This window comes from Pipistrellus kuhlii, unplaced genomic scaffold, assembly GCF_014108245.1.
Source record: "Pipistrellus kuhlii isolate mPipKuh1 unplaced genomic scaffold, mPipKuh1.p scaffold_m20_p_2, whole genome shotgun sequence".
Taxonomy (NCBI): domain Eukaryota; kingdom Metazoa; phylum Chordata; class Mammalia; order Chiroptera; family Vespertilionidae; genus Pipistrellus; species Pipistrellus kuhlii.
The window spans coordinates 84,963,079-84,971,077 of record NW_023425515.1 but is presented as its reverse complement, the minus strand read 5'-3'; positions in this window follow the sequence as shown (position 1 = coordinate 84,971,077).

Sequence of the window (7,999 nt, the reverse complement as noted above, 5' to 3'; positions counted from 1 at the left end):
AATTATTTTAGCAAGAAATCCCATTTCACAAGTGAAAATAACTGCTAAATCAAAAAGTTTTGTATTTTCCCAAAGCAAAAGTCATTAAAAGAAAAGGAAAATACAAAAAAACAAAAACAAAACACCAGGATATAACCTTACATAGACTAATTTACTTCCTTACTGTAAGCCTCTCATTATAGCTTCAACAAAAGCCTGGTTCTCAATGTGAAGTGTGCACCTGTTCATCCTGAGTGTTATGTCTAATGCTTGTTGAACCTCTTGTCTTATAATTTTATTTATTTATTTAATCCAGTGATTTTCAAAAAGTGTGCCACAAAAATTTTTAAAATATGCAGTCCCTGACTATTTAGTCACTGGTATGGTCTTCTTTTCCTTCAATATATCAAATTAAGAAAAAATAATAACAACAGCCAATATAACCTTGGCCATCCAATGTGACTCAAAATTATATCTATTTCTTTTTTGTCAGAGCTGCAAAAATATATAAGGTGTCCCAAACAATGTATACATATTTTAACAGCTGATAGCTCAATTTTGAAAATGAAATGTATTTTAATAAATAGTGACTTTATAGTTTATTCAAAGTGTGTCTATACATTTTTGGGGACACTATTTTTGGTAGTGCTTCAGAAATTTAGTAATTAGTTTATGTGTGCCATGAGATGGAAAAAATTGAAAATCTCTGATTTAATCCATGGTCGTATGATCATTGACTTGATGGAAAAATAACATGAATGATATTTTTACATAGAAAATAATGACACTTGCTGCAATTCTTTCTGCTTCATCTACTGATGGCAAATAATTCATACTGAATACTCACAAATATTATAAACCCCAATAAACAAACAGAGTGTAGTTTTATAAGGGTTTAACTTCCCTGAGCATCTTGCTTTTCTTGACTTTATAAATATTTTCATTTTCCCTTTTATTGTTGTGATTGTTAATTTTATGTGTTAACTTTACTAAGCAATTTTGTTCAGTTTTTTGTCAAACAACAGTCTAGATGTAACTTTAAATCAAGCATATTATCCTCCATAATGTGGGGAGGCTTTACTCCGTTTAAGGTCTTAAGAGAAAAACTGAACATTCCTGTAGAAGAAGCAATTCTGCTTCAAGATTATAACTTCAAAATCCTGTCTGAAATTTCAGCCTTCTAGCCTATCCTACTTCACTATGGGATCACCCTATCCTATATAATAAAAGGGTAATATGCAAATTGACCATAACAGCAGAATGACAGAGAACAACTTGTCGCTATGATGTGCACCAACCACCAGGGGGCAGACACTCAATGCAGGATCTGCCCTCTGGTAGTCAGTGCACTTCCACAGGGGGAGCGCTACTCAGCTAGAAACCAGCTCATAGTCAGACACTAAAAATGTCTGACTAGTGAAGAGTGGTCCTAAGCCATTAGTTGGACATCCCCCAAGGGCTCGCAGGCTGCCAGAGGGATGTCTGACTGCCAGCTTAGTCCTCATCTCCCTGGGAGCAGGCCTAAGCTGGCAGATGGACATCCCCTGCAGCGTCCTAGACTGCGAGAGAGTGCAGGATGGGCTGAGGCAACCTCCCAGCCACCCCCATCCCCAGCCAAGTGCACTGGGCCTCTAATTTCTAAAATCTCTCTCTCTCTCCCCTCCATCTCCAGCTACCTCCATTTCTCTGTCTGTCTTTCCATATACCTATGCATTCTATTGTTTCTCTTTTTCTGGAGAGTCTTAACTAGTACTTATATAAGGACTCTTCATATACAAAATAGTAATAGTAATAATGAATCTAGTCAAACAGCTTTTTATTGAGGCAAAATAGTGCTAATAAAATTAATATGGAGTAAAAGGGGGAAAAGGAAATTGGAAAGTGCTCAGCCTTTCTATATATAACTTGTGAGATGAATGCTTATAAACCTTATAGGATACTAACTTACTTTATATATCCTAATATATAAAAACCCTGGGTCATAATGACCAGTAACAACCGAGATTCGATCAACCAGAAATCAAACTGCTTCCTCTGCAGGCGCTGTGCACCAGTACTGACTGCTGAGAGTGCTGCAAATCAGGTCCAGATAGAGACCTGAAGAAAGAAGCAGGGACTGATCCATTGCCTCTGTAGCAGCTTTTGATTAGCACATGCCTCTCTCTTTCTATACCAGTCTGGTGAGCAGCGGCACCTCCATTTCTCTCTAAGCTTCCACCAGGGCTGATGATCTGCCCCAACTTTCTGATCAGGCCTGGTTGATAGGCCCAGAGATACTTATTGGAATAGGAACCAACCAATCAGAACCAAATGTGGGCTCTGAGAAGAACCAATGGTTCCTAGGAAGTGGAGTTTCTGACACTGACTGGCATAGAAACTGACCAATCAGAAGCAAATTGGCCAGCAGAGGAGGGCAGTTGGGAATGAGGTCAGGCCTGCTGGGGAGAGCAGTTGAGGGCAAGATCAGTCCATCAGGGAAGGGCAGTTGCTGGCAACCAGGCCAGGACGGGAGGGCAGTTAGGGGTGATCAGGCTGACAGAAAGAGGCAGTTAGGGGCAATCAGGCAAATAAGCAGGTGAGCAGTTAGGAGCCAGTGGTCCCATATTGCAAGAGGGATGTCTGACTGCTGGTTTAGGCCTGATCAGTTGAACATTCTTTAAGGGGTCCCCAATTGGAAAGGATGCAGGCTGGGCTGAGGGTAACCTCCTCTGTCCACAAATTTCATGCATCAGGCCTCTAGTGAGTTAATAAAGTTATGTAATGTTGTGAGCTCTATGGCTTTTGTTTGTTTATTCATTCTTTGCTTTGGAATTTCAGGGATAACTTGTCAAAAGTACATCAGCTCTACTACCTTTTAATATAAACCTTCACTTCTGAACCACATTTTCCTTACCTTTAAATCGAAAGCAGTTGCCCTAGGTCTCTCCCAGTACTCTGATCCTATGTATCTAGCCCTACTAGTAGTGTTAAATGTATATGAATGCTTGCTTTGTGGAGATCTAATATGTATATGATTACTTCTTTAGAAAAATAATCAGTTTAGAGGAAATTATTAAATTTCTCTTTAAGCTCAAGCCAGAATATATAAGCTCATACTTCTTTTTTTAAAAATATATTTTATTGATATTTCATGGAGAGGAGGAAAGGAGAGAGATAGAGAGCTAGAAATGCCGATGAGAGAGAAACATCAACCAGCTGCCTCTTGCACACTCCCCACCAGGGATGTACCCGCAACCAATGTACATGCCCTTGACCGGAATCGAACCTGGGACCTTTCAGTCCACAGAGCCAAACCGGCTTTGGCAGCTCATACTTCTTAATTGAGAGCTGACTGTTTCTATCTCAGTGAATTTTGTTATTATTATTTTTAAATTATTTATTGTTAAAAATATTACAGAACTCTCCTCTTTACCCATCGTTCTCTCCCTAGCCATCCCCACTCCCCAGCCCATGCCCTCCTACCCTCTTCCAGTCTGTATCCATTGATTATGCTCATATGAATGCATACAAGTCCTTTGGTTGATTTTTTCCCCCTCATCCCCCACCTTGCCTCATAGTTTGGACAATCTTTTTGATGCTTCAATGACTCTGGTTCTATTTTTGCTCATCAGTTTTTGTTGTTCATTATATTTTGTTGTTCACTAATGAGTGAGATCACATGATATTTATCTTTCTCTGATTGACTTATTTCACGTAGCATAATGCCCTCCAATTTCATCCATGCTGTTGCAAATGGTAGGAGTTACTTCCTTTTTACAGCTGTGTAGTATTCCATGTGTAGATGTACCACAGTTTTCTAATCCACTCATCTGCTGACAGGCACTTAGGCTGTTTCTAAATCTTAGCTATTGTAAATTGTGTTGATATGAACATACAGGAGCATATATCCTTTCTGATTGGTGTTCCTATTTTCTTGGGATATATTCTTAGAAGTGGGATTACTGGGTCAAATGAAAGTTTCATTTTTATTTTTTTGAGGAAATACTATATTGTTTTCCACAGACTGCATTCTCACCAGTAGTGTATGAGGGTTCCTTTTTCTCCCATCCTCACCAGAACTTGTAGTTTGTTGATGATAGCCATTCTGACAGATGTGAGATAATATCTCATTGTTGTTTTGATTTGCATCTCTTAGATGATTTGTGACTTTGAGCATGTTTTTATATATCTCTTGGCTTTCTGTATGTCCTCTTTCAAAAAGTGTTTATTTATGTCCTTTCTAAATTTTTGTTTATTGTTGAAAATATTATAGATGTCCTCCAAACCACCTGCAGCCCCTGCCTACATCGGCCCTGCCCCTCAGGGGGATCCCCACCCTGGTCAGGGGCCCCCATCTGGGCAGGCTGGCTGGCCCCCACCTGTGCATCGGGCCTCTATACTATATAATGAAAGGGTAATATTCAAATTGACTGTAACGACAGAACAATCAGAATGCCCACTTGACAAGTCACTATGAGGTGCATTGACCACCTCTTGGTGCCTTTCCCCAGTCAGCAGGCTCCAATTTCCCTATGACAAATGTTGAATTGGGGGTGAGTGGCAGTTGGGAATGGAGCCGGCTGCTTGCAGCCAGGGAAAATGGCCTTGATCTCAAGTAAGCCTAGGGACCACCATATCAGCGCACAAATTTGATGCAAGGGGCCTCTAGTATGCATATAAGTTCTTTGGTTAATCTCTTCCCATCCACGCCTGCTCCACAGCCCCTGCCTTTCTTCTGAGGTTCATCAGTCTGTTCCATGCTTCTATGTTTCTGGATCTATTTAAATTTAATCCATGAAAAGTTACTTCAGAAATCTATAATCATACTTATTCAATACCAAAGAGATAAATGCAATCGAATTAGCAAGAATAAATTATTTTTTATATTTCTATTAATAATCACATTTCACTGCCATGGTCTGCTAACTTCCAACAATTTTTATTTTCCTTTTTACTTTTTCAAATATTATTACTAAGATTTTAATAATTAGGTACAAAATATGGAGAGAAATGCCTAAAATGCTAGTAGTACTTCCAAAAACCTTATTGTCCCTTTGACATCAAAGATTCACATCTACCAAAGTACAAATCTACCAAAATAATAGTGTTATAAAAATTATTAAATGAGAAAATTAGCACACATTTAAAAAGCAACATTATAGTTTTGAATTTGCTTTTAATGACTATTGTACTTAATGGTCTATCATAATTTCATTAAAAATCTAATAAGTGTGATGTATATAACTAATTTTAAGTATCCATGAGTTGAAACTTATTATACTGGTTTAAGCTATCTTCCTGATAGATGCAGAAACTTCTATCCCCTTGAGAAACAATGCATTAAAATTAAATTAAAAAAAAACATTTAAAAGTTTCCTATGATAATTTAGTGATTTTCTAGAGGTTTTAAAAGAAATAGAAAATATTTGTAAAAACATGACTTGTGTGGTTTTTGCTATGTCAAGTGAACTTTTTATAAAATACTAATGAGAACAAATTATGCCTTTTCAGAAAAGTTCTTTAAAAGCAGACCTTGTGGACTATAGACAGATAATAGAAAACTGTGCTTATCTGCCTTCCGAATGTATAAATTCATTGAAAATATGCAGTTACATTGTCAGCAAAAAAATAAACAAAACTGACTGGTGGAAATCATAAAGAAGCAGACTTTTGTTTTGGTAGATGTGTACTTTAAAAGAAGAAACTATTTTAAAGATATATTAAAGCCATGATTTCTCAAATAAAGATCTCTCTTAAGAAGAGTATAGATTCATTGGTTCTCAGGAAAAAAATATTAGACTTGTCCACTTAGAATGAAAATGCCTTTAACAATCTCTATTTTATAAAATGAAATTATCTCTTGGTATAGCTAGATCTTCGGAGGTACATTGAAACCTTATTTTATAAATCTTAATAATTATCATAAGTTATTCAATTGTATTTTCTTGAGGTCAATACTATAAAACATGAAAAATATAAGTTAGTGAAAGGAGTTTTTAGGGGTAAACTCGGCAGATTTAGGAAGTTTTATAAATAAAGAGGGCCCATGGGGGCGGACTGCAAAGTTGGGAGCTGGGAGGCGCACATTCACAAAGAATAGAAAGTTCCATAGGATAAGGGGAGAGGAATACATCCATTCACAGAAGACAGGGTATAGCCACAGTGGACAGAGAAACAAAAGGGAGGAAGAGAAAAACAGATTTGCACAGGGGATAAGAGAATTCTACCACTGAAAGGGGAGAATAAAAGGTGGTCCCTATGTGAGGTTTGAGCTTTGAAGCTGCTATAGTGACCAATCAGAAGGGAATATCAGAACACAAAGAACTGCAGTCTTTATAAACCTTAGGAAGAGGGGCTTAGGGGGCTGCCCCCTTTGAGACCCCCTCCCTATGTGGGAGTCTGTACATGTTTCCAATAAATTTCCACCTTTTCATATACCACCTTTTGTTAGTGGCTTGATTCTTCAAATCTACCTGGACAAAAAACCTGAGAAAGAAATCACCCTTGCATGCTGCCCAAAAAGAAATGAGTTTCAGTTTCGTTCCATGTTTTATTAGCATCTAAACTCTACTTAAAAAAAAAAAATTATAGTGACCAAACTAACTAAAGAAGTTTCAAAATAATTTTCTCACAGTTAAGATGCTCCACAAATTCTCAATCATCTCTGTATTTTCTCCCAGTCTGGAACTGGTTGGGTTAGATCCAGACCCAACTAGTTCCACCGACAGGGGGCATAGCCTCAGGTCCCCTGGCCTAGTGTCAGGATGGGGGGCATGGTGTGATGTCCTGCAGCCCAGAATGGGGCAAGGGCATGCCTTGAGGTCCTCCATCAAGCCCTGACAGGTAGGGGACACAGCCTGAGGTCCCTGTCAATCCCAGTCAAGCAGGAGGGTGCAGCCTCAGGTCCCCTGGCTTGGCACTGGGGTGTAGGGTGTGGCCTGAGGTTCCCTGTCAAGCCCCATTTGGGTGGGAGAGGGCGTAGTTTCAGGTCCCTGCTGATTGCTCATTAAAGCTCCTTATGGGAACTTGGCCTCAGCTGTGGGTGCAGCCATCTTTGTGATGGAGTGATGGTCAATTATCATATTCCCTCTTTATTAGACAGGATTTCACTCTCCTAGCTAAGGTGCCATTTTCATCAATATGTTATAAATTAAAAAAAAAACAGCAACAAATAATTGATAATTCAATCACGGTTAGAGATCCAGTGTGCTTAATCCATACATTATCCTGGGAATGTTTAACCTCCAATCTAAGAACTATGACTCCAAGTTCTCAGTTTACTATCTTATGCCCTTTATGTTTAAATTTTGTATTTGAAATTTCCTTTCTTTCCTTTAATTATTTTACCAATATCTCCTAAAATAATGCAATAAATAATGTATATAGAAGTGTTCTATTCAATAATATTTTGTCAAAAGTTTATCTTGAGAGCACCTTATATATCACTTAGTGTAATGGAAGACATTATAAAGAGAAAATATCTTAACATGTACATAACCTTAGAAAATGTGATAACAAATATAAATACAGATTTTGAAGCAATCAGCAAGTCAAAATATCCTCTAGAAAATTATATATATTCTAACAAAAGAATGGATTCAGAGGATTTGTTTCCTTCTTGTCAGAAAATTATAGGATATAATGCTTCATAAATTATAAAATAAATACTGATTTCAGAACAAGATGACTTTTGAAATTCTTTTGTGGCATATACATAGTCATGGATAGCTCATTGTCATCATTTGTTCATGAGAAATAAGTTGTAGTCAGATCAACTTAGTGAGTGGTAAAGTGACTATTAAAGCTCTTTTTTATTGTCTTCCTCTGACTAGACACTATTCACTACACTACATGTCAATAACATGAAAAACAGGGTTAATCTATTTGACCCATATCAGAATCATCTTGTGTTGAGTCGACATATTCTGTGATTCATTAAGATTTAAATTAATGTTGATAATACAAAGGAAGATTAAACTATAAAAATTGCTGATGTCTTTATTTCCTCAAACCATATATTTGCAACAGTTATCTGAAAAGG